Raw genomic sequence first — 27,165 nt, forward strand, 5'->3', positions numbered from 1 at the left:
GTGTGACCATACTCCCAGAGTCAAGAAGTGCCCGAACCCTCTTACCATTAACCTTTACAAATGCCCACAGATGTTTATTCAAGGGGTCCTCTGGGCTAGGGCCCATACATTGGGACAACAGCGAATAAGGTTCCACGCTGTTGCATTGCATGGGCTCATCATTTAGTGGGCAGATTTTTGCTGTGTGGCCCCTCTCATGACAATTTACACATTTAGGTACATAGTCTGTGTCCCACTTAGAGCCTTTTCCCGGCTCCCCATGTTGGCTATTGCCCTTAGTGTGCGAACCACTGTTGCTGGTGCTGCGTGAAGGTGGTCGCCGCTCTTCAGCTCCCCTTAACCCCGGTACCCTTTTACCGTCTCTGGAAGAGTCCTGGAACCTCGGGTAGTGGGGTTGCTCCACGACTGTGGGTTGCGGGTGCTCTCCTGCTGCATTGTACCTTTCTACGAGGGCCACAAGCTCATCCGCATTGTGGGGGTCACTCCGACTGACCCAATGGCGTAAGGCAGAGGGAAGTTTCCTCAAGAACTGGTCCATGACCAACCGTTCCACGATGTGGCTTGCTGAGTTGATCTCGGGTTGTAGCCACTTCCGGGCGAGGTGGATGAGGTCATACATCTGGCTTCGGGTGGCTTTATCCATCGTGAAGGACCATGCGTGAAACCTTTGGGCGCGAACAGCCGTGGTTACGCCGAGGCGGGCGAGGATCTCGAACTTCAATTTTGCATAGACGTTAGCTTCGGCTGGCTCTAGATCAAAGTAAGCCTTCTGGGGTTCGCCGCTTAGGAAGGGTGCGATTAGACCAGCCCACTCAGCTTCTGGCCATCCCTCTCTCTGTGCCGTGCGTTCAAACGTGAGAAGATAGGCTTCCACATCATCCGAGGGTCCCATCTTCTGAAGGTAGTGGCTTGCCCTGGTCATTTTCGGAACTGGGGCTGCCGCTGCCAGTGGAAGGTTACTGATAGTCTCCCTCAGGATCTCGAGTTCCTGCTGTAAGCCCTGAGCGAACCGCTGTTGCTCCTCTTTCAGCAAGCGGTTTGTCTCTTGCCGGTTTGCATTCGCCTGTTGCAGGGCTTCATTCGCGTCTCTCTGGACAGCGACATTGCGTACCAGCGCACTCACCACGTCTTCCATCTTGTTTGGAGAGAGAGAAAAAAAACCTTTTTTTTTTTTTTTTTTTCTTTAAAGTTCTTTAACCCCCAGACCTTTTAGTGTTCTGCCCGCATTCTCCACCATATGTGACAAACGGCTTACTCCGGGGCTCCGCCGTCTGTCCGGGACTGTTAGAACACGGTCTTTTAGGGTAGGTTAAATGATGAGACGTCACGTACTGTTCCTTTAAACAGGCTATGCCTGGTTTATTCAGTCCCAGGCACTGAGACTGCCACAGTTTAAACAGAAAACAAAGCCAAACAAAAAGCTGCTCGTCTGAGCGATAACTTAAACTTAGATGTCCCTGACTCAGAGTTGGAAGTGGCTTGTCCACTTCCACCAACAAAATAAGTACCTTTGCAGTCTTTAGACAAACTAACAGAATGAATGAAGCGATTTGGGAAAGAGGCTTTCTCACCCCTCTGCAGTTCAGCAGCCTTCCAGGCTCTTGGGCGGGGCCCAGAGGAAACAGGAAACAGGTCTTATATACCTGAACTCTAATCAGCATGACAGGTGACAGAAAACAGGCAGCAGACAAACTGTGGAATGGAGTGCCTGTACCACGAGGCTGCCCTGTTCAGCTTAGACAGGACAGAAACTGTTCAGTATCCTGGGAGCCCTGTATATGGAGTTTATTACCAACCCCTGGTTTCTGTCACATATCCTCCCCCCCAGCTCAGACCTCGAGGGGTGAGCGACCATGGATATTAGGGAGTGCATCCTTGACAACCCGTCGGCATTGCCATGTTTGTGCCCCGACCTGTGTTCCACAGAAAATTTAAAGGGCTGTAGGCTTAGGAACCACCTGGTCACCCTAGCGTTCTTCTCCCTATTTTGACACATCCAGGTAAGGGGTGCATGATCTGTGACCAATCGGAACTTTCTCCCCAACAGATAATACTTGAGTGTCTCTACAGCCCACTTTATTGCGAGACACTCTTTCTCGACTATGGAGTAATTTTTCTCCTGGGGATTTAGTTTCCTACTTAAATAAAGGATGGGGTGCTCCTCCCCTTGAGACTCCTGGGAGAGTACCGCCCCCAGCCCTACCTCAGATGCGTCGGTTTGGACTACGAACTCTTTGGAGAAGTCAGGTGTGACCAACACTGGTTGGGCACAGAGAGCTTCTTTCAGGCTTCTAAAGGCCTGTTCGGCTTCGGGGGACCACTTTACCATTAGCGGTCCTCTTGCTTTTGTGAGGTCGGTTAGTGGGGTTGCCTTAGTTGCAAAATTGGGAATAAACCTCCTATAGTAGCCAATTAACCCCAAAAAGGTCCTTACTTGTTTTTTTGTGACTGGCCTTGGCCAATTTTGTATCGCCTCTACTTTGAGTGTTTGTGGTTTGAGTAACCCTCTACCAATAGAATACCCCAGATACTTGGCCTCCTCCAGACCAATAGTGCATTTAGCGGGGTTAGCAGTTAGTCCAGCAGACCGAACTGCGTCGAGCACAGCTTGGACCTTTGGAAGGTGGGACTGCCAATCTTCACTATGGATTACCACATCATCCAGGTAGGCGGCAGCGTACCGAACATGTGGTTTTAAAATTTTATCCATCATTCTTTGGAATGTGGCGGGAGCTCCATGTAAGCCAAAAGGCAGCACCTTATATTGAAAGAGGCCGTCTGGGGTTGAGAAGGCTGTTTTTTCTTTTGCCCTTTCTGTGAGGGGAACCTGCCAGTACCCTTTTGTTAGGTCTAGGGTTGTGAGATATCGGGCTTTGCCCAGTCTCTCTACAAGTTCATCCACCCTGGGCATAGGATAAGTATCAAATTTTGACACCGCGTTTAGTTTCCGGTAGTCATTACAAAACCTTGTTGTACCGTCTGGCTTTGGGACTAAAACTATAGGGCTGTTCCACCCACTTTGGGATTCCTCAATTACGCCTAGTTTTAGCATTTTTTTAACCTCTAAACTTATAGCCTCTCTCTTGGCCTCTGGGATTCGGTACGGTTTAAGGTTAACTCGGACCCCCGGTTCAGAGACTATGTCATGTTTAATTACGTTAGTTTTACCTGGCTGTGTAGAGAAGATTTCTTTGTTCCTTCTCACTAAACTCTGGACCTCTCGTTTCTGATGCACGGACAGTGTTTCAGCTATGCTAACCTCTGGGTCAGTTTCTTGATTCTCTGACGGACCTGGGGGTACTAGGGTTAACAAGACCTCTCTATCTTTCCAGGGCTTGAGTAGGTTTATATGGTAAATTTGCTCAGGTTTCCTCCTACCTGGCTGCCTTACCCTATAATTTACTTCTCCCACTCTTTCCAAGACCTCATATGGCCCATGCCATTTAGCAAGGAATTTACTCTCCACGGTGGGAACCAGAACTAGTACCCTATCACCTGGAAAAAAAATTCTGACCCTAGCACCCTTATTATACGTATTCCTTTGTGCTTCTTGAGCTTTCTCCATGTGTTCCCTCACTATGGGTAGGACTGCAGCAATGCGGTCCTGCATTTGGGCAACATGCTCTATTACACTTCTGTAAGGGGTAACCTCGTGTTCCCAAGTTTCTTTGGCTATATCCAGTAAGCCCCTTGGATGTCGGCCATACAATAGTTCAAACGGGGAGAAGCCTGTGGATGACTGGGGAACTTCCCTAATGGCAAATAACAGGTATGGTAACAAACAGTCCCAGTTTTTCCCATCCTTATCGACCGCCCGGCGTAACATGCTCTTTAAGGTTTTATTGAACCTTTCCACTAAACCATCTGTTTGTGGATGATAGACTGAGGTTCTGAGATGCTTAATTTTTAGGAGTTTACATAGCTCTTTTGTTACTTGGGACATAAATGGTGTTCCCTGGTCAGATAAGATCTCTTTAGGAATTCCGACCCGGGAAAACAGAAGTACTAACTCTTTTGCTATGTTTTTAGCAGAGGTGTTACGTAGGGGAACTGCCTCCGGATATCGGGTAGCATAATCTAATATTACCAATATATGCTGATGTCCCCTAGCAGACTTTATTAGGGGTCCTACTAGATCCATAGCAATCCGGTCAAATGGTACCTCTATTATGGGAAGGGGTACCAATGGGCTGCGGTATGCTTTGAACGGGGCGGTGATCTGACATTCTGGGCATGAGGAACAATAGTTTGTAATTTCTGCCAGAACCCCAGGCCAATAAAAGCTTCGGAGAACCTTTTCTTTTGTCTTTTCCACCCCTAGGTGTCCCCCCAATGGATGACTATGTGCGAGGTGTAATACTACGTTACGGAATGTCCGTGGTACCAACAATTGTTTAGTTGTAACTGATTTTCTTTTATCAACCCGATATACTAGGTCGTTCTCTACCTCGAAGTAGGGGTAAGCAAGTGACCTATCTGGTTGGCCATGAGTACTATTCTGGTCCCGTATATTTCCCCTTGCTACCGCTAATGTGGGGTCCTCCCACTGGGCCTTCTTAAAACTCCCAGGACTGACCTCTAGGTCAGCGAGGGTCTTATCCTGTACTGGGGTGGTAAGTGCCTGATCAACATCTTGATTTGGGGTATTCCCTACCAAAGTAGTGATGGGGAAGGGGATTTCACAGCACTCCTCCTTTTCCCCTTTCTTATTTGGGCCCTCGTCAACCTCCATTTCTGAAAAAGGGAAAGGATTTGTTTCTTCTAACACTTCGTTATGGTCTGCTATTGAACTCTGGGCGCTATTCTGAGCTGGGGACCACATTTTTAGAAAATGGGGAAAGTCGGTCCCTATTAACACATCATGTGCCAGTTTGGGTACAACACCCACCTTGAAATCTAAAGAACCAAATTCTGTTTAAAAAAAAACATCAACAGTGGAATATTCATGATTATCCCCATGTATACAACAAATTGCCACTCTTTGTGAACTGTTTACCTGTTTCTTCTTAATGGGCAATAGGTATTCGGACACTAGTGTGACCATACTCCCAGAGTCAAGAAGTGCCCGAACCCTCTTACCATTAACCTTTACAAATGCCCACAGATGTTTATTCAAGGGGTCCTCTGGGCTAGGGCCCATACATTGGGACAACAGCGAATAAGGTTCCACGCTGTTGCATTGCATGGGCTCATCATTTAGTGGGCAGATTTTTGCTGTGTGGCCCCTCTCATGACAATTTACACATTTAGGTACATAGTCTGTGTCCCACTTAGAGCCTTTTCCCGGCTCCCCATGTTGGCTATTGCCCTTAGTGTGCGAACCACTGTTGCTGGTGCTGCGTGAAGGTGGTCGCCGCTCTTCAGCTCCCCTTAACCCCGGTACCCTTTTACCGTCTCTGGAAGAGTCCTGGAACCTCGGGTAGTGGGGTTGCTCCACGACTGTGGGTTGCGGGTGCTCTCCTGCTGCATTGTACCTTTCTACGAGGGCCACAAGCTCATCCGCATTGTGGGGGTCACTCCGACTGACCCAATGGCGTAAGGCAGAGGGAAGTTTCCTCAAGAACTGGTCCATGACCAACCGTTCCACGATGTGGCTTGCTGAGTTGATCTCGGGTTGTAGCCACTTCCGGGCGAGGTGGATGAGGTCATACATCTGGCTTCGGGTGGCTTTATCCATCGTGAAGGACCATGCGTGAAACCTTTGGGCGCGAACAGCCGTGGTTACGCCGAGGCGGGCGAGGATCTCGAACTTCAATTTTGCATAGACGTTAGCTTCGGCTGGCTCTAGATCAAAGTAAGCCTTCTGGGGTTCGCCGCTTAGGAAGGGTGCGATTAGACCAGCCCACTCAGCTTCTGGCCATCCCTCTCTCTGTGCCGTGCGTTCAAACGTGAGAAGATAGGCTTCCACATCATCCGAGGGTCCCATCTTCTGAAGGTAGTGGCTTGCCCTGGTCATTTTCGGAACTGGGGCTGCCGCTGCCAGTGGAAGGTTACTGATAGTCTCCCTCAGGATCTCGAGTTCCTGCTGTAAGCCCTGAGCGAACCGCTGTTGCTCCTCTTTCAGCAAGCGGTTTGTCTCTTGCCGGTTTGCATTCGCCTGTTGCAGGGCTTCATTCGCGTCTCTCTGGACAGCGACATTGCGTACCAGCGCACTCACCACGTCTTCCATCTTGTTTGGAGAGAGAGAAAAAAAACCTTTTTTTTTTTTTTTTTTTCTTTAAAGTTCTTTAACCCCCAGACCTTTTAGTGTTCTGCCCGCATTCTCCACCATATGTGACAAACGGCTTACTCCGGGGCTCCGCCGTCTGTCCGGGACTGTTAGAACACGGTCTTTTAGGGTAGGTTAAATGATGAGACGTCACGTACTGTTCCTTTAAACAGGCTATGCCTGGTTTATTCAGTCCCAGGCACTGAGACTGCCACAGTTTAAACAGAAAACAAAGCCAAACAAAAAGCTGCTCGTCTGAGCGATAACTTAAACTTAGATGTCCCTGACTCAGAGTTGGAAGTGGCTTGTCCACTTCCACCAACAAAATAAGTACCTTTGCAGTCTTTAGACAAACTAACAGAATGAATGAAGCGATTTGGGAAAGAGGCTTTCTCACCCCTCTGCAGTTCAGCAGCCTTCCAGGCTCTTGGGCGGGGCCCAGAGGAAACAGGAAACAGGTCTTATATACCTGAACTCTAATCAGCATGACAGGTGACAGAAAACAGGCAGCAGACAAACTGTGGAATGGAGTGCCTGTACCACGAGGCTGCCCTGTTCAGCTTAGACAGGACAGAAACTGTTCAGTATCCTGGGAGCCCTGTATATGGAGTTTATTACCAACCCCTGGTTTCTGTCACATATCCTCCCCCCCAGCTCAGACCTCGAGGGGTGAGCGACCATGGATATTAGGGAGTGCATCCTTGACAACCCGTCGGCATTGCCATGTTTGTGCCCCGACCTGTGTTCCACAGAAAATTTAAAGGGCTGTAGGCTTAGGAACCACCTGGTCACCCTAGCGTTCTTCTCCCTATTTTGACACATCCAGGTAAGGGGTGCATGATCTGTGACCAATCGGAACTTTCTCCCCAACAGATAATACTTGAGTGTCTCTACAGCCCACTTTATTGCGAGACACTCTTTCTCGACTATGGAGTAATTTTTCTCCTGGGGATTTAGTTTCCTACTTAAATAAAGGATGGGGTGCTCCTCCCCTTGAGACTCCTGGGAGAGTACCGCCCCCAGCCCTACCTCAGATGCGTCGGTTTGGACTACGAACTCTTTGGAGAAGTCAGGTGTGACCAACACTGGTTGGGCACAGAGAGCTTCTTTCAGGCTTCTAAAGGCCTGTTCGGCTTCGGGGGACCACTTTACCATTAGCGGTCCTCTTGCTTTTGTGAGGTCGGTTAGTGGGGTTGCCTTAGTTGCAAAATTGGGAATAAACCTCCTATAGTAGCCAATTAACCCCAAAAAGGTCCTTACTTGTTTTTTTGTGACTGGCCTTGGCCAATTTTGTATCGCCTCTACTTTGAGTGTTTGTGGTTTGAGTAACCCTCTACCAATAGAATACCCCAGATACTTGGCCTCCTCCAGACCAATAGTGCATTTAGCGGGGTTAGCAGTTAGTCCAGCAGACCGAACTGCGTCGAGCACAGCTTGGACCTTTGGAAGGTGGGACTGCCAATCTTCACTATGGATTACCACATCATCCAGGTAGGCGGCAGCGTACCGAACATGTGGTTTTAAAATTTTATCCATCATTCTTTGGAATGTGGCGGGAGCTCCATGTAAGCCAAAAGGCAGCACCTTATATTGAAAGAGGCCGTCTGGGGTTGAGAAGGCTGTTTTTTCTTTTGCCCTTTCTGTGAGGGGAACCTGCCAGTACCCTTTTGTTAGGTCTAGGGTTGTGAGATATCGGGCTTTGCCCAGTCTCTCTACAAGTTCATCCACCCTGGGCATAGGATAAGTATCAAATTTTGACACCGCGTTTAGTTTCCGGTAGTCATTACAAAACCTTGTTGTACCGTCTGGCTTTGGGACTAAAACTATAGGGCTGTTCCACCCACTTTGGGATTCCTCAATTACGCCTAGTTTTAGCATTTTTTTAACCTCTAAACTTATAGCCTCTCTCTTGGCCTCTGGGATTCGGTACGGTTTAAGGTTAACTCGGACCCCCGGTTCAGAGACTATGTCATGTTTAATTACGTTAGTTTTACCTGGCTGTGTAGAGAAGATTTCTTTGTTCCTTCTCACTAAACTCTGGACCTCTCGTTTCTGATGCACGGACAGTGTTTCAGCTATGCTAACCTCTGGGTCAGTTTCTTGATTCTCTGACGGACCTGGGGGTACTAGGGTTAACAAGACCTCTCTATCTTTCCAGGGCTTGAGTAGGTTTATATGGTAAATTTGCTCAGGTTTCCTCCTACCTGGCTGCCTTACCCTATAATTTACTTCTCCCACTCTTTCCAAGACCTCATATGGCCCATGCCATTTAGCAAGGAATTTACTCTCCACGGTGGGAACCAGAACTAGTACCCTATCACCTGGAAAAAAAATTCTGACCCTAGCACCCTTATTATACGTATTCCTTTGTGCTTCTTGAGCTTTCTCCATGTGTTCCCTCACTATGGGTAGGACTGCAGCAATGCGGTCCTGCATTTGGGCAACATGCTCTATTACACTTCTGTAAGGGGTAACCTCGTGTTCCCAAGTTTCTTTGGCTATATCCAGTAAGCCCCTTGGATGTCGGCCATACAATAGTTCAAACGGGGAGAAGCCTGTGGATGACTGGGGAACTTCCCTAATGGCAAATAACAGGTATGGTAACAAACAGTCCCAGTTTTTCCCATCCTTATCGACCGCCCGGCGTAACATGCTCTTTAAGGTTTTATTGAACCTTTCCACTAAACCATCTGTTTGTGGATGATAGACTGAGGTTCTGAGATGCTTAATTTTTAGGAGTTTACATAGCTCTTTTGTTACTTGGGACATAAATGGTGTTCCCTGGTCAGATAAGATCTCTTTAGGAATTCCGACCCGGGAAAACAGAAGTACTAACTCTTTTGCTATGTTTTTAGCAGAGGTGCTACGTAGGGGAACTGCCTCCGGATATCGGGTAGCATAATCTAATATTACCAATATATGCTGATGTCCCCTAGCAGACTTTATTAGGGGTCCTACTAGATCCATAGCAATCCGGTCAAATGGTACCTCTATTATGGGAAGGGGTACCAATGGGCTGCGGTATGCTTTGAACGGGGCGGTGATCTGACATTCTGGGCATGAGGAACAATAGTTTGTAATTTCTGCCAGAACCCCAGGCCAATAAAAGCTTCGGAGAACCTTTTCTTTTGTCTTTTCCACCCCTAGGTGTCCCCCCAATGGATGACTATGTGCGAGGTGTAATACTACGTTACGGAATGTCCGTGGTACCAACAATTGTTTAGTTGTAACTGATTTTCTTTTATCAACCCGATATACTAGGTCGTTCTCTACCTCGAAGTAGGGGTAAGCAAGTGACCTATCTGGTTGGCCATGAGTACTATTCTGGTCCCGTATATTTCCCCTTGCTACCGCTAATGTGGGGTCCTCCCACTGGGCCTTCTTAAAACTCCCAGGACTGACCTCTAGGTCAGCGAGGGTCTTATCCTGTACTGGGGTGGTAAGTGCCTGATCAACATCTTGATTTGGGGTATTCCCTACCAAAGTAGTGATGGGGAAGGGGATTTCACAGCACTCCTCCTTTTCCCCTTTCTTATTTGGGCCCTCGTCAACCTCCATTTCTGAAAAAGGGAAAGGATTTGTTTCTTCTAACACTTCGTTATGGTCTGCTATTGAACTCTGGGCGCTATTCTGAGCTGGGGACCACATTTTTAGAAAATGGGGAAAGTCGGTCCCTATTAACACATCATGTGCCAGTTTGGGTACAACACCCACCTTGAAATCTAAAGAACCAAATTCTGTTTAAAAAAAAACATCAACAGTGGAATATTCATGATTATCCCCATGTATACAACAAATTGCCACTCTTTGTGAACTGTTTACCTGTTTCTTCTTAATGGGCAATAGGTATTCGGACACTAGTGTGACCATACTCCCAGAGTCAAGAAGTGCCCGAACCCTCTTACCATTAACCTTTACAAATGCCCACAGATGTTTATTCAAGGGGTCCTCTGGGCTAGGGCCCATACATTGGGACAACAGCGAATAAGGTTCCACGCTGTTGCATTGCATGGGCTCATCATTTAGTGGGCAGATTTTTGCTGTGTGGCCCCTCTCATGACAATTTACACATTTAGGTACATAGTCTGTGTCCCACTTAGAGCCTTTTCCCGGCTCCCCATGTTGGCTATTGCCCTTAGTGTGCGAACCACTGTTGCTGGTGCTGCGTGAAGGTGGTCGCCGCTCTTCAGCTCCCCTTAACCCCGGTACCCTTTTACCGTCTCTGGAAGAGTCCTGGAACCTCGGGTAGTGGGGTTGCTCCACGACTGTGGGTTGCGGGTGCTCTCCTGCTGCATTGTACCTTTCTACGAGGGCCACAAGCTCATCCGCATTGTGGGGGTCACTCCGACTGACCCAATGGCGTAAGGCAGAGGGAAGTTTCCTCAAGAACTGGTCCATGACCAACCGTTCCACGATGTGGCTTGCTGAGTTGATCTCGGGTTGTAGCCACTTCCGGGCGAGGTGGATGAGGTCATACATCTGGCTTCGGGTGGCTTTATCCATCGTGAAGGACCATGCGTGAAACCTTTGGGCGCGAACAGCCGTGGTTACGCCGAGGCGGGCGAGGATCTCGAACTTCAATTTTGCATAGACGTTAGCTTCGGCTGGCTCTAGATCAAAGTAAGCCTTCTGGGGTTCGCCGCTTAGGAAGGGTGCGATTAGACCAGCCCACTCAGCTTCTGGCCATCCCTCTCTCTGTGCCGTGCGTTCAAACGTGAGAAGATAGGCTTCCACATCATCCGAGGGTCCCATCTTCTGAAGGTAGTGGCTTGCCCTGGTCATTTTCGGAACTGGGGCTGCCGCTGCCAGTGGAAGGTTACTGATAGTCTCCCTCAGGATCTCGAGTTCCTGCTGTAAGCCCTGAGCGAACCGCTGTTGCTCCTCTTTCAGCAAGCGGTTTGTCTCTTGCTGGTTTGCATTCGCCTGTTGCAGGGCTTCATTCGCGTCTCTCTGGACAGCGACATTGCGTACCAGCGCACTCACCACGTCTTCCATCTTGTTTGGAGAGAGAGAAAAAAAACCTTTTTTTTTTTTTTTTTTCTTTAAAGTTCTTTAACCCCCAGACCTTTTAGTGTTCTGCCCGCATTCTCCACCATATGTGACAAACGGCTTACTCCGGGGCTCCGCCGTCTGTCCGGGACTGTTAGAACACGGTCTTTTAGGGTAGGTTAAATGATGAGACGTCACGTACTGTTCCTTTAAACAGGCTATGCCTGGTTTATTCAGTCCCAGGCACTGAGACTGCCACAGTTTAAACAGAAAACAAAGCCAAACAAAAAGCTGCTCGTCTGAGCGATAACTTAAACTTAGATGTCCCTGACTCAGAGTTGGAAGTGGCTTGTCCACTTCCACCAACAAAATAAGTACCTTTGCAGTCTTTAGACAAACTAACAGAATGAATGAAGCGATTTGGGAAAGAGGCTTTCTCACCCCTCTGCAGTTCAGCAGCCTTCCAGGCTCTTGGGCGGGGCCCAGAGGAAACAGGAAACAGGTCTTATATACCTGAACTCTAATCAGCATGACAGGTGACAGAAAACAGGCAGCAGACAAACTGTGGAATGGAGTGCCTGTACCACGAGGCTGCCCTGTTCAGCTTAGACAGGACAGAAACTGTTCAGTATCCTGGGAGCCCTGTATATGGAGTTTATTACCAACCCCTGGTTTCTGTCACAATGTGTATATATATATATATATATATATATTGTTTATTTTATTTTAATTGTATTTTTTCATGATGAAGCCACTGTACAAAGGAATGTGTGAAGGGTGGGTATGTGGCCAGGATGGCTTAACCCCTTCATTACCTTTGCAGTTAGTATTCTATAAGGTGATGAAGGGGTTCATTGATATGTGAATGTCATTGCAATATATTGGCTATGTATTATTTTGGCAACGGACCACAAGGATGATGCTGGCGACGGGGCCTTCTTATTGATGAGGTTAGTAGAATTTTCTTTATTTTACTATGGTATTTAATGTGTTTAATAATGGCCAAATAATGTATTATCCCTATGTGGATAATAGTTATTTGGCACATTATTGTACTGTATGTGTTGGGGTGGGGGGAGGGGGTATTGGCCCCAAGGGTATGTGGGTAGGCCTCCCTTGTGGGTAGTGGGTGAGGGTGGTTAGGCCTCAGGGGGTGGGGGTAGTGGGGTAGTGTATGTGGGTGAGGGTGGGTTAACCCCTTAATGACTGTAGCGGTTAATAACCGCTATGGTGATTAAGGGGTTAGGGGACATTACATTGGATGTTTTTATTCTTGTTTCTGTTTTGCAGAAGCGGATAGGGCATGGGCAAGATGAAGATGAGGATGGCCTTCATCGTGGCAGCCGGACATGGGTGAGTGCTATATGTATTTAATGTATTTATTGTTCTGTATGTATTTTAAATGGACAACTGTACTATTATCCATTTGTGGATCATAGTAAATTTTCCCATTACTGTATTGTATGTCGTGTATTGCAATGTTTATTGGGGGCATTTGTCCCCAATAAACATGCTATTATGCGTTAACCCCTTCATTGCCTTAGCGACTATCCGCTATGGTAATGAAGCAGCATTTCTGTATTTTAATAATATTGTGTGGAAGCAGGGGCTCCCCTGAGCTGAACCGCATTGATTTGTGGCTCAGAGACCCCCTGCTTCCCGAGTTACAGGCCCCGGTTTGGGGCACCGGTTACAGTGTCGACGCCATGTTTATTGCGGGCACGTAGCGTATGGGACACTATAAACATGGCGGCGACACTGCCACCCGATCACACATACCGGGGCCTGTAACTCGAGAACCAGGGTGTCCCTGGTCCACAAAGCTATGCGGTTCAGCTCAGGGGACCCCCTGCTCACTGTACAGTATTATTAAAAAAATATTCATGCTGCTTCGCTACCATAGCAGATAGCCGCAAAGGTAAGGAACGAGTCTTTATTGATATGTGTGTTTTAGTCATAATGTAGATGAGCAGAGGGTCTCCGGAGCTGAACCGCTTTGGTTTTAGGTCCGGGGACCCCCTGCTTCCCGATATACAGGCCCCTTTATGGGGTGCCGGTATCCCTCTGCTTTGTTTACATTCCGCGGTCACGTGATCGGGACCTTTAAATGCAGAGGGATACCGGCACCTCAAAAAGGGGCCTGTATCTCGGGAAGCAGGGGCTCCCCGGACCTGAAACCAATGCGGTTCAGCTTCGGAGACCCCCTGCACATGTACACTATGAATAAAAATGGTTTTAAAAATAATTTTTAATGTGCCGATGTTTGCGCCGAGAGAGTAGCGGATCTTTCTCTGCTGCAAACACATCTCGGCAGGGGATGGCTTCTCGGCAGCTTCTCGCCAGGCAGCCGTCTCGCCACCGGTTACTAGCCATTTTATCAAATGGTGGTGGCGCATTCTTTCGGCAGGTTTTTGCCCCTTACAGCATACAGCGAGTTTAACACGCCAAAAACATGGCTAATTGCTAAACTGGCTAATGCATTTTTTCGCTGCATACTGCATGATGCCCATGGGGTGCTGTTATCTCCTATGCATTTAAATGTCTCGCTTCACGTGACCGTGGGATTTTAGTGCATAGGAGATACCGGCACCTCATAATGGGGCCTGTATCTTTGGAAGCAGGGGGTCCCCGGACCTCTGCTGCGGAGACCCCCTGCTACAATACAGTAGTATTAACATTACAATTAAAAAAAAAAAAAAACGTTACCGTACTGGCTATCCGCAATGGTAATGAAGCTGCTTTATTGACATTTTTACTAATAGTGTGCAGGAGCAGGGGGTCTCCTGAGATGAACTGCATTGATTTCAGCCTCAGGGACCCTCTGCTTCCCGAGTTACAGGCCCTGGTATTTAAATCCCCCAGTCATGTGACGCGGACGATTTAAAAATAGCGGCAATACCGGCACCTGATGCTCCATTCCAGGGCCTGTAACTCAGGAAGCAGGGGGTCCCAGGGGCTGAAATCAAAGCGGTTCAGTTCAGGAGACCCCCTGCTCCCGCACACTATTAATACAAATTTAATTAAAGCAGATTCATTACCTTGGCAGCTATCCGCTAAGGCAATGAAGGGTAAGGCACAATAGCAGCTTTATTGGGGGCAGAGGGGGTGAGTGAATGGGGTTCTTTGCCCAGGGTTGGCTATTTGGCCTACAGAGATGGTTGCGGGAAGAGTTAACCCCTTCATTACCATAGCGGTAGTAACCGCTGTGGTAATGAAGGGGTTAACCCCCCTGCGACCCAGCCGGTAGGCATAATAAACCATCCTGGGCAAAGTACCCCCTTCACCCAATCCCTCTACCCCAAGAAACATTACAATACCTACTACCCACTAATACACAACCCACCCACCCCCTGTACCCCCACATAAAAGCATTTATAAGTTTTTATGAAAAGGATTGATACCAGAGGCTGGCGGTGGTCCTCGGGTGGTCCTCGCGTGTGTCCGTGGGCTTTCAGGTGGTCCCTGTGGGTGTCCGGGGGTCCCCACGGGTGTCTGTAATACAATAACAAATACAATCTTACCACCTTAACGGTTATTAACCACTATGGTAATTAAGGGGTTAACCCACCTTCCCCAAATACCCACCCTGTAGGCCTAGCCGCCCACCCATTCAGGGCCTTACTACCCCCACAACCTTTTCATTGGCACAGTGTTAAAGCATGCCTATATAATATGAGCATGCTTTGTCACTAAAGCAATAAATGGGGAAGCTAAAAAAAAAACAGGTCCAAAATAAAACACATTACATTAAAAATATACACGTTACAGATGCCAAGAAAACGATTAATTGGCACAGTGGTACCTCATACCATATAATATGGGAATGATTTACCACTATGACAGTCAATCGTAAATCAAAAAAATACACTGTGACGATAGTGAGGGTTTGGCCCGGGATTAACGGGGTTACTCCCCAAGGGCCCCCCTCTAACCTCGCCAGGGAGACAAGGGGTTAACTGGGCTGAGGCCCAGAACTGTGACTTAACCCTTGTTAAATAACATGAAAATGCTTATTCCCCTGTGTAAATGATGTTGTTGCTGGATCAGGGTCTGCATAACCCACCCACTGGGACTTAAGGGGTTAATCTTATATGCAGTGCTGAATAAACAGTTACCTGAAAACTGGTAATTTGGTAACTGAGTAAACCAGGACCCTGAGCCTTGGGGTACAGCCTCCGGGTCACCCCCCAAGTACACACATATTAAAAATATAACGTTGTCATAAGAGGGACATATATTTTGGATAAAGTGACTTTTTGCAGTTTTTGAAATACACAGGCAGAATGCTAATGGTGTGCTAATGTACAGGCAGAATGCCTGTCTTTGTAATGCGTAAGGAACCAAATGGTGCCTCATACGAGTATTCACGTGAGTATTCACTGGAAGTGTATATCAACAGAGAGGTGTGATACATCGCCCTGATCAATAGGTAACTGACCTAATTGGTTATGCGAAAAGCCAAAAGCCCACTTCAAAAGGTTTTATTGATGGGGCCAGGGGGGGGGGGGTACCCCCAACAGGATATCAAAAGTGAGTAACTTTATTAAATATAAGAATACTATGAGATGTCCTTGGCTGAACCGGCTAAGAATTACATAAGTGTATTGGCGGGGGGCAGCCGATCTTGGGAAGTGTAAACCCTGTACAGGTACCTGCTGCTAAATGCCAGATATTAATATCTCTATTAATGTTCATATTACAATGTAATGATGGGTCTCTCTACGAGCGTCAGGTGTCCCAGAATGCAGTAATATACCTCACCTGACTGTGTGTATTACGGAACGGAAGTTAAGCAATGATTTGCAGTAAATATGAACTTTTGGTTAAGTCTGAGGAACCCCTGTGGTGATGAGCAGGAAAGGCTAGAATTTACAAACCTGATCATCAAAGACTATTGGGCTAATTGCTTATGCTTGGCCCAACGGACAAAAGGAATTAACCAGAGGAAGTGGGACTCTTCACACTGTCCACCCTGCTTCAAAGGGTTTGTTGATGGGGGGGCTACCCCAAGCTGGAAGTCCCAAAATGAGCTTCAAAAGCTTCCAAAGGACATTTGGTAGCCGTCTCGGCACCTAAGGTTACAGATAGAGGGACAAACGGTTTATAAACTGCTGTCCACCCATATATCCTTTGTCTTCGTTTGCTGAATGATTTCCTGATTGCTGGATGAAACTGCCAGTTCAGATGGGACTGTTTTCATTATTTTCATCTTTTACGTAAGTGTCTATATTTTGCCTGTTATTGTATAATCTGTTGTGTTCACGTTTATCAAGGAATAAATTATATTTATCATATCTTAAGTCTCGTCCCAGTTCAAACCCAGGTATATATATATATTTATATATATAGTTTTTGGTGTACAATTACAGCCTGTCGCAAGCTCTCGTGACAGGCTTGTAATTAACTGGTGGCAGCTGGCGGGATCGAACTGGACCTGAATTACAGTATTCTGCGGGGTACTGTGATCCAGTGGGAACTTGATGGTAATTGCAAGTTCCTGGGACTAAAGATATTGAACACACAGTGTACAACATATAACACAAGATATGGCACCTCCTCACTGTTCCCCTACTTGTGAGAAGCATTTCCTCCAGAACCAAAGTGCCGGCCATCCGTCTGACTGGAGCCGGGCACTGAGACCAGAGGAGTGCATCAAGTCGGCGCGGGGAGCAGCAGCCAGCAAGGCTGAGAGAGAGACAGCAATCGGTGAGCATGAAACCCGGCAGGCTGAGCAAAGATCCACAGCTGCAGCTGCTGTAACCATCACACCGCCCGGAGAGCAGGGAAGGGACCCAGCTCCGGGACGGCAGAGACTTGTGGAGGGAGCGGGTGGTCTTGCACCAGGAGAGGTATTGGCCGCTGCGGCGGCCAGTCCATTTTACCCAGAATTGCTGGCCCTGATGTTTGCGCAGGGAGAGATGTCCCCGGCTGAGCGGCTCGAGCAGCTGAAGCTGGCGATGATCCGACCCACTTATCCCCTCCCAGAGCCCGGCGCTCAAGCCTCTCCGCTCTGGACTCCGTTGCCCCTTGCTGGGGTTAGTCCACCGGTGGCGGAGAAGCTCTGGAATGAGCCCGGCGCTCAGGCAACTCCGCTCTGGACTCCGTTGCCCCTTGCTGGGGTTAGTCCACCGGTGGCGGAGAAGCACCGGCAGCTGCTGCGGCACTGCCAACCAATGGGCCACAATAATGCCCAGTGCCCTGACCGTGCGCGGTCAGGCGAAGAAGCCCCTCAGGGCCAACGCTCACGAGCTGCGGAAAAGATGACCCAGTTAGCGGCATCCTCTGATGGCTCCCGCCCAGCCGGGGCGACAACCCTCCTCGGGACGTCTCCTGGAGAACCTGGACGGGCTGCATCAGCAACAGTGGCGGAGAGCAGCGGCCACCCACCTGATCCCGGCGGAGAACCTGCGCCGGCGGCAGAGCAAAAACCGCCACTCCGGCATCCTGCCGGCGGCAGTTTTATTTGGGGGGAGGGACAGGGTTTGCGGGAGGGGGTTATTTTACCAAGTTTGCATGGAGCTGAGTTCCTCCACAAAGACCTGGGACCCTTGTCCTGCACCGTTTTACCTGTACCCAACCCGGGCGCTGTTGCGGCAGCGGCCCGGCACTGCCCAGCCCAGATGGGGCTGGCGGCGGCCGCTCCAGTCCCCCTGCAATTGGGACCAACGAAGGCGGCGGTCTCTGCGGGGACCAGCAAGGTAAGCCAGACCAAGTCGCAGACTGACTCTGACTTATGTTTCCCTATGACTGTACCCTGTTGTTTCACTCTAGGGGTGACAGGGGGGTGGCAGGAGATAGGGGCACCAGGGGAGGGGAAGGAAGGGCAGCTGGTAGGGCAGTCAGGATTCCCCATTACCTTGGCGGGGCAGCAAGGGGACTCTCAGTTAAGAGCCCCACTGTTGCAGCCTTGCTCTGGGCTGGAGGTATCAGGGGTTGTGGCAAAGTTAGACCACCCCCGGATTACCTGCCAGCCAGGAGCTAAGGTGGGTGCATCTGCACCAGCAACCCTGAGCTCATCCCCGGTAATGGGGAGACAGTGTCAGGGAGATGGCCTCACTCAGGTGTCCCTAGGGTCCAGGCTAGGATTAGCTAGGGAGAAGCGGAGTGAGGGGAGGCTGCAGGTAGGTAGCCAGCAGCAGATCTCAGTGAGAGAAGGAGGGCTAGTGGTAGCCAGGGAGGGAAAGCATCAGGTAGTGACGCTAGAGTTTCCCGTTACCCTGGCAGAGCCCCAGGGGGTTTCTCAGATCAGCAACCCCCTGTTGCAGCCTAGCTATGGGCTGGGGGTATCCGGGGCAGTGGCAGGCTTGTGCCACCCCAGGGATACCTGCCAGCCAAGCGCTAAGGCGGTTGCATCTGGAGAGGTGCCCCTGAGCTCATCCCTGGTAAGGGGGAGACAAGTTCAGGGAGGTAGGTGCACTCAGGTAGTTCCAGGGTCTGGGGTAGGATTGCCCAGGGAGGAGAGGAGTGCAGGTGGGCTGCAGGGAGGTAAGCACCAGGCTGAGGTGCTGGGCCTAGGGGAGGCTAGGCAGGGAGGCACCGTGGAGCAGGGGGAGATAGGTCAGTGGGGTGTCAGGCAGCTGGCAGAAGCTAAGGATGGGCTAGGTAGGCAGAAGGTCCCTTGTTCTGACTGGCCAGGAGTGACCCCCCTGACAGATTCCCCCGGGTTCCCAAAGGAGGGGCTGTGGGTAGATAGGCAGCCAGGGAGGAGAGTCAGGAGTATCGCGGAGCAGCTACGGGTGGGCACAGAGCCAGGGCAGGTAGGGTCCCTACAGACTGGTGACATAACCCTTTCCCAGACTTGGTTGACAGGGAAGCGACGGTCTGTGCTGGATAGCTGGTCTCCTGCAGATGCAGAGACATGCCAGTCTCTGGGCAGTGTGCAGCCTGGACTGCACAGGAGCCCCTTTCACCATGGACTTGGTTCCCAAGGCACTGGGTGGGGGGCAGAGGGAGGCCAAGGAGAATGCCCGGCGTTGCAGGATCTGGACTTTACCATCCACGGTGTACTGGTCAATGCCGGAGGACAATTTTGCCAGGCCAATCCCTCAGGACGTATTGAGGGCGTCAAGGGCGCCAGTGGTACCCCAGTGCCTGGGGGAGGCGACTGGGGCACCAGGGCCCCATTGAGCTGGGGAGGTGTGACGATAGTGAGGGTTTGGCCCGGGATTAACGGGGTTACTCCCCAAGGGCCCCCCTCTAACCTCGCCAGGGAGACAAGGGGTTAACTGGGCTGAGGCCCAGAACTGTGACTTAACCCTTGTTAAATAACATGAAAATGCTTATTCCCCTGTGTAAATGATGTTGTTGCTGGATCAGGGTCTGCATAACCCACCCACTGGGACTTAAGGGGTTAATCTTATATGCAGTGCTGAATAAACAGTTACCTGAAAACTGGTAATTTGGTAACTGAGTAAGCCAGGACCCTGAGCCTTGGGGTACAGCCTCCGGGTCACCCCCCAAGTACACACATATTAAAAATATAACGTTGTCATAAGAGGGACATATATTTTGGATAAAGTGACTTTTTGCAGTTTTTGAAATACACAGGCAGAATGCTAATGGTGTGCTAATGTACAGGCAGAATGCCTGTCTTTGTAATGCGTAAGGAACCAAATGGTGCCTCATACGAGTATTCACGTGAGTATTCACTGGAAGTGTATATCAACAGAGAGGTGTGATACATCGCCCTGATCAATAGGTAACTGACCTAATTGGTTATGCGAAAAGCCAAAAGCCCACTTCAAAAGGTTTTATTGATGGGGCCAGGGGGGGGGGGGTACCCCCAACAGGATATCAAAAGTGAGTAACTTTATTAAATATAAGAATACTATGAGATGTCCTTGGCTGAACCGGCTAAGAATTACATAAGTGTATTGGCGGGGGGCAGCCGATCTTGGGAAGTGTAAACCCTGTACAGGTACCTGCTGCTAAATGCCAGATATTAATATCTCTATTAATGTTCATATTACAATGTAATGATGGGTCTCTCTACGAGCGTCAGGTGTCCCAGAATGCAGTAATATACCTCACCTGACTGTGTGTATTACGGAATGGAAGTTAAGCAATGATTTGCAGTAAATATGAACTTTTGGTTAAGTCTGAGGAACCCCTGTGGTGATGAGCAGGAAAGGCTAGAATTTTCAAACCTGATCATCAAAGACTATTGGGCTAATTGCTTATGCTTGGCCCAACGGACAAAAGGAATTAACCAGAGGAAGTGGGACTCTTCACACTGTCCACCCTGCTTCAAAGGGTTTGTTGATGGGGGGGCTACCCCAAGCTGGAAGTCCCAAAATGAGCTTCAAAAGCTTCCAAAGGACATTTGGTAGCCGTCTCGGCACCTAAGGTTACAGATAGAGGGACAAACGGTTTATAAACTGCTGTCCACCCATATATCCTTTGTCTTCGTTTGCTGAATGATTTCCTGATTGCTGGATGAAACTGCCAGTTCAGATGGGACTGTTTTCATTATTTTCATCTTTTACGTAAGTGTCTATATTTTGCCTGTTATTGTATAATCTGTTGTGTTCACCTTTATCAAGGAATAAATTATATTTATCATATCTTAAGTCTCGTCCCAGTTCAAACCCAGGTATATATATATATTTATATATATAGTTTTTGGTGTACAATTACAGCCTGTCGCAAGCTCTCGTGACATACACAACCACCAACAATATCAAATTCAATCAAAACAATCTCCAAATAAACAATAAACACGTAAACACAACACAATTACCAGCAATCAATAAAGCAAATACCAAATAATAGATTTATTTCAGGGAGACAAGCCACAGATAGCACCTGGAAAATAATAGATATTATAGATAATGTACATTCCACTGAGACAAATGCCATTCTGTTGAGTTTATATGCCAAGAAGGCTTTTGACAAAATAAACTGGGGTTTTCTAGATAGAACGATGCAAAAATTCGGTTTCTCTGGACCTTTCCTAGAGGGAATCAGAGCCCTTTACCAGAGCCCAACAGCATTTGTTAAATTACTGGGGAATGAGTTGGACTCGATTAAAATTAAAAATGGCATGAGGCAAGGTTGCCCATTATCTCCCCTCCTTTTTTCCCTTTCTATAGAACCACTCACTTCATGTATGAGACACAACCCAAATATTCAGGGCATTACAATCAGGGATATAAATTATAACATTTTGATCTTCGCGGATGATATAATATTAACACTAGCCAACCCTTTAACATCACTCGCAAATCTTCAATATCTTTTGACAGAGTTCAGCAGGATATCGTGATAGAAAATTAATAATGATAAATCTGAGGCCCTAAATCTGACATTACCAACCCAAGAAATTAAATTGTTACAACTAAATTTTAACTACAGATGGTGCCCCTCCCATATTAAATACCTAGGAGTCTATATCGCTAGGTATTACAGCTCCCTCTATCAATGCAATTACCCTCCCTTATTTGATAGGATCAAGAAGGATCTATTGAATTGGGACAAATTCCAGATATCATGGATCGGGAGGATAGTATAATTTAAGATGAATATTTATACCTAGATTACTATATTATTTCCAGACTCCTCCGATCCAGATTCCTAGATTGGAATTGAAAAACTTGCAAAATAGAATATTCCAGTTTATCTGGCAAAATAAGAGACCTAGGATGGCGAGCTCAGTCATGTTGACTTCAAGAGTGAGAGGGGGCTTGGGAGTTCCAGATATACTGAAATATTACCAGGCTGCTCAGCTTAGACAAGTAGTAGTCTGGAATGCTGACCAAAAATGGTATTGTTGGTTGGCCATTGAGTCAAAAACACTCTCTCTACCAATGTCACTCTGGGCCCCTGCGAAACGAGAGTCGGGTATGAAAATTGCTGATCTGGGAGCGATGAGGTGTACATGGAATGTCTGGAACAAAACGAAAGAAATTTAAGTTAGCCTCACATATTTCCCAACTCACCCCCCTTTTCAATAACCTTAATGTCCCCCCCAGGTTGCAATTCAAAACTATTCAACCAATTTAAAAGCAAACATATCAACACAATCGCAATCGACTTCTTAAGTAAGGGAAAGCTTCTCAGTTTTCAAGATCTCCGCAGCAAGTCCGAAGCCCCAGACCTCCCCCTATTTAAATATCTCCAAATCAGACATTTTACACACAGTCTCTCAGAATTTTTTCTTCCCTGAACTTACTAACTTTGAGATGCTCTGTAAGAGGGGAATCTATCAGAAGGGTGTGATCTTGAAAATATTTTTAGGTTTCGAGGCATCGGGTAACACTCCACGCCACAGTTATATGCTTAGGTGGGCTGCGGATTCACATCTGGATTTACATCTGGAAATTGACCATGATGACTGGGAAGACATATGGTAACTCACCCCAAGCAGGTTGAATCAAATGTATCTGGAGGCCTCTGATCTGTGTTAGAGGGGTGGTGGACAGAAGGGGGACATGGTCCATATTTGGTGGACATGCCCTGCTATCAAAAAATTCTGGATTACCATTCAAAATATGATTAGAGCTATAACAGAGTTATTGATCCCTATAGACCTTTTGGTCTATTTATTAGCCAAACCTGTGCAGGATATTAATCGCCACTTGAAATGTTCAATCTCTTTTATTCTGACTGCGGTCAGATGTGTGATTGCGGCAGCTTGGAAGAAGCAGGCTCCACCATCCATCCAGACAGTGGAAAACAGATTAAATGAGGTGATGACAATGAAGAGGTTGACAGCCCTTCTAAGAAATTCCACTGACAAATTTTATAAAATTTGAGATCCTTGCTCGAGAGATGAGTTAAGATGAGGTAAAATGTTATCAATTAGTGTAGGGCGACTGGGTTGGACTTGGAAAAGTACTAGTGATCTCTGATCTGGAGGGCTCTTCTGGGAGATGGGATGATGGTGCCTCCCCCTTCCCCCCCCCCCCTCTCTTCCCTTTCCTCCTTATTATTTTTGATTATTGTTAAAAAATATTGTTGTTTTATCTTTGGGTAATCCCGAACATATTGTATCTATAAATTTGACCTAACCAAACTGTCTTTGGTCTTTCATTCATTATCCTTAGGTTCCTTCATTTTCTCCTAAATGTGTTCGCCTGTTTTGTATGGACTGTTACAGACCTTGGTTGCAATTGTTCCACAATAGTACATCTTTGGCCCCAGGTATTAGACATGTGATTCTGCAGATACACTTGATTTCCTAGGGTAAGCTGTAGAACGACATGGGCTGCTCTGTCAAAGTAATATATTTCTTCCCTTTCTTTGCTGTTCTTTCATATCTCTTATTTGTTCATTGCCTTGAGATTTCAGCAAGCCGTCAATGATTAAAACATTTGGCCTAATCCTTCTCCCCATCATTTACCAGGCTGAAGCCCAGCAGTATACTTCAGCAAACTAATAAAGCTCTATGCAAATAACCCTGTATTGCAAAGTTTTTTTTCATAGGGTTCATTACGGTCTTGTCTAAACTTTCCAGCAATCATTTGATTGATTGTAATTTGGACTGGATGTTGTATGACAAATCCCAATCCATGGAAATGCGAGACATCAAAGTCTTTCCTTCATTTTTTAATTTTTTTTTTAAGGAATCATTAAATACAACTATCAACAATATAACACTATAACCATACAACAATAACTGTATCATGCATAACAAAGGGACTGGTGGTCGGGAACCTTCCGGGCAGGGAGCGGACCAGATTTCCCGCTCATGCGAAGGATTTGAAACCCCCAGTCCCTCCCCCATGTCACCCCCGATGCGATGAGGGGGAGGCTAGGGGCAGTGCATGCCAGGCAGCTGGCACAAAGGTGAGGGGAGTGGGGGAGCATAGCACCGGCAGTCATGTACCCCATCGCCAACATGGCTCCAGACTGCTTTCTTTACAGGGAAAGGGGTCATCCCTGCTCAACCTTAATGTTCATAAGTATATAATTAAGATGGTGGTGCAGTGGGAAAGAACAGATATATTTACAAAAAAGTGATTAAGAGGTGATCACCAAAAAGGTTCCTATTATATTGCACTCAGCCTATAAATTCCTAATGATTCAACAGTAGGTGTCCCAGAGTTGCATTTTTAGTGCAAAACACCAAGGAGGTAAGTACAATGAAAAAATGAAAATAATAAAATTTTATTAAATTCTTCTATCAAAAAAAACCACTCTAATAAAATATTAAATAATATTAAAATCCCCCCTTGAAGAAGTGCCGGTTTATGACATGAAACAGCTGTCGGGCAGTCAGGCGACGCAACTACAGATGACGTCAGCCAGTTTGGAGGAACTTGCCTCACACAGTGTGCTGAACAACATGCTGAACAAACGCTAGATGCAGACCTTAGACGCAGAGGAATATGGTTGTATGGCTCTAATTTTCTACTTATGTGTATATTTAGCTATTATCTACTGAGGCACTGGGACTTGTGTATATATACACATAGAGGGTATTAACCCCTTGTTTGATGCACAGTGGATTGGCTGTGTTTCTGAGCCGCAACTAACGTCTATCCATTAGAGCCGCTTTAGAACTATTCAAGATAGGCTTGTGTCTGAAACAGACCTTGTACATATGTTTATGTTTGCTTATATGACTTGCTATCTATGGTGGTAGACAGTGATCCTTATACATTGAAAGGCACTATGAGAGTGCAAAAATTATTGATACACTCCATGTCATTGAGTAACATTTACCTACAGGATTCACAAGTGTATAACTTTAACAGCACTGCTTGACATACAGTATTAACTGTTGCTGTGTTTGTATCACAGACATCAATGCACTGTGAACTGTTGCAAAGTGTAGCATCATACACATGAACATTTTGTTTCAGATAGGGAAACCAAGATTGAAATGTACACCCATGATTAGGGTGTTCACTAACCTCTGCATATACTAGCACCTGGAGTCAATTTGGTATCTAGAGTTTTCTGACACAAGCACTATTGGACACTAATGGAGTAAACAGCACACACTGTGTTAACAATAGAGGCAAGATTTTTAATATTTTATTAGAGTGGGTTTTTTTGATAGAAGAGTTTAATAAAATGTTATTATTTTCATTTTTTCATTGTACTTACCTCCTTGGTGTTTTGCATTAACAATGCAACTCTGGGACACCTACTGTTGAATCATTAGGAATTTATAGGCTGAGTGCAATATAATGGGAACCTTTTTGGTGATCACCTCTTAATCACTTTTTTGTAAATATGCTTTCTTTACAGTATTGATGCTTGTGGGAGAGAGGAGAGAAGTTTGTTTTTAACTCGCAGATCTAGCATTGTATCAAGAACATATTGTTCAGATTTTAAAATGCGTGTGACCCATGGGTCCTCATGAAGGGCAGCAGATTGTTGACCAGGCTTACAGTTATTATAGCTTCCTGCTGGAAACTCTGTTTCTGCTACTCTAGCTTTTTTTTAAGTAGCTTGATGGGGCTATAACCATTTGAGTATTCTTTTTTTTAACTGCTTTCCAATGTGGCTTCTTGAAAAATTGCAATACTTCTCACACTGGCCATGAGTTTCCACTGTAATATAATTCTGATGAAAATGAAATGACATTTTGAATTCTGATCAAAATTAAATCCGACTACTACCTGCACTATCCTTTGGTTGCACTCTTTGGTCTGACTGGCTATCAACAGGAAGAAAGCCTATGCGAAACATGTTGAATCTATGATCCTGGGAGGACTGGAGACTGAAAGGACTGGCAGTGCATAGCTGGATAAACCGGAGAAGCCACTTCCGCCCACAGTTGGAGTACAACCGGAAGTGACCCATGCGGATGCGTGCGGTGTATAGCGGTGTGGCGGTGTGATCCGTGAGACGTGCAACAGACCAATGATCTCTTCAGCAGTTCTCTCCAATGTATTTTTTAACATTATCAAATGTGTGTGCAATTATCTATTTGTTACTTTGTGCAATATATTATCCCCACAATATCACACTATTGCAATATCTCTCTTCTTATTTATGACTGTTATCTGATGAGAACAAGTGGCTTACAACAGAGGGTGTATTACAAGACAAACTCCTACCGAGGTACTCACACAAAAGTGCTCCCATCAGAGAGAGATGAATCTCTGATATGCTATACATAGTGCTTTAGACCTGCATAAAAGTGGCCCATCACATGCCCGTTTATTTTATAAATCCAGATTATCAGCACATCCTCGCACATGTTCCAAGAGCTACATACAGTACATTGTTGAATTCTAATAAAGGCTACTGAGTCTGAATTTTTCAGGGTCACATAATGTACGTCCATCCTGCTGTTGCTCATTACGGCTCAAGTGGAACGCAAATTAGTTCAATAGTACTGTGTATGTGTGCTGCAGTTATTTTATTCAACACCTCCCTGCTAGAGCTTTATCATGTCTACGGTAGCAGCTGAACTCAGACCGCTGTTGTGATATCGCCCAACTGAGTTCGTCTGAAGCCTATGCAAATCCCATGGTTCCTCTGATAACAGTTCCTGCGGAGGTACTGGTAGCAATGGGACGAGATGGATCACTCATGGCTTCTTGTGTTTCCTACACAGGTAAGTTACAGTTAGAATGGTGTGATGCAGGGGTGCGCAAACTTTTGTTGCTGAGCCCCCCTTCCTTGTCTCCCCCGGTACTCACGCCCCTAACCCCTTACCTTAGTGCAGCGTCAAATGATGCAGCAGTGGTCATGGAGACGCGTCCAGAAGCAAGTTAAATCTCTGTAAATTGAGGTTGCAGAGGCCTTGCGTGGTCCCCTGGCAGTTAATTAAAATGCCATGGGGAAGAGCGCGGGGCCTCTGCAACTGCCGCGCCCAACAGAAAAATCTCGTGCCACCCCCCAGTTTGCACAGCACTGATTGAGCCACCTTTGCTGAAACAGGGATATCCTTAGACCCTTGCCTTTTAGTAGTTCTTGAGGCCTGCTGTTAAGCATGGCAGGTGTGATGTACTGTATCCGTTCTTTATTTATGTTATACACCTACAAACACTCATTCCTGTATAGTGAAC

The 27,165-nt window shown here is 46.9% G+C and overlaps 1 long non-coding RNA gene across 1 annotated transcript in view; it reads right to left on the reverse strand.

Annotated features, from left to right (window-relative positions):
• LOC142495527 (uncharacterized) overlaps nucleotides 1-22,077 on the reverse strand; it is an 81,555-nt gene extending 59,478 nt beyond the window's left edge. The window contains exons 1-2 of the long non-coding RNA XR_012801756.1: nucleotides 21,910-22,077; nucleotides 14,599-14,689 (exon numbers count right to left, since the gene is read on the reverse strand). This is a non-coding gene — a long non-coding RNA (uncharacterized LOC142495527). The remainder of the gene's footprint in view (nucleotides 1-14,598; nucleotides 14,690-21,909) is intronic.
• Between the last annotated feature and the right edge of the window lie 5,088 nt (nucleotides 22,078-27,165).

This window comes from Ascaphus truei, chromosome 5 (assembly GCF_040206685.1).
Source record: "Ascaphus truei isolate aAscTru1 chromosome 5, aAscTru1.hap1, whole genome shotgun sequence".
NCBI lineage: Eukaryota > Metazoa > Chordata > Amphibia > Anura > Ascaphidae > Ascaphus > Ascaphus truei.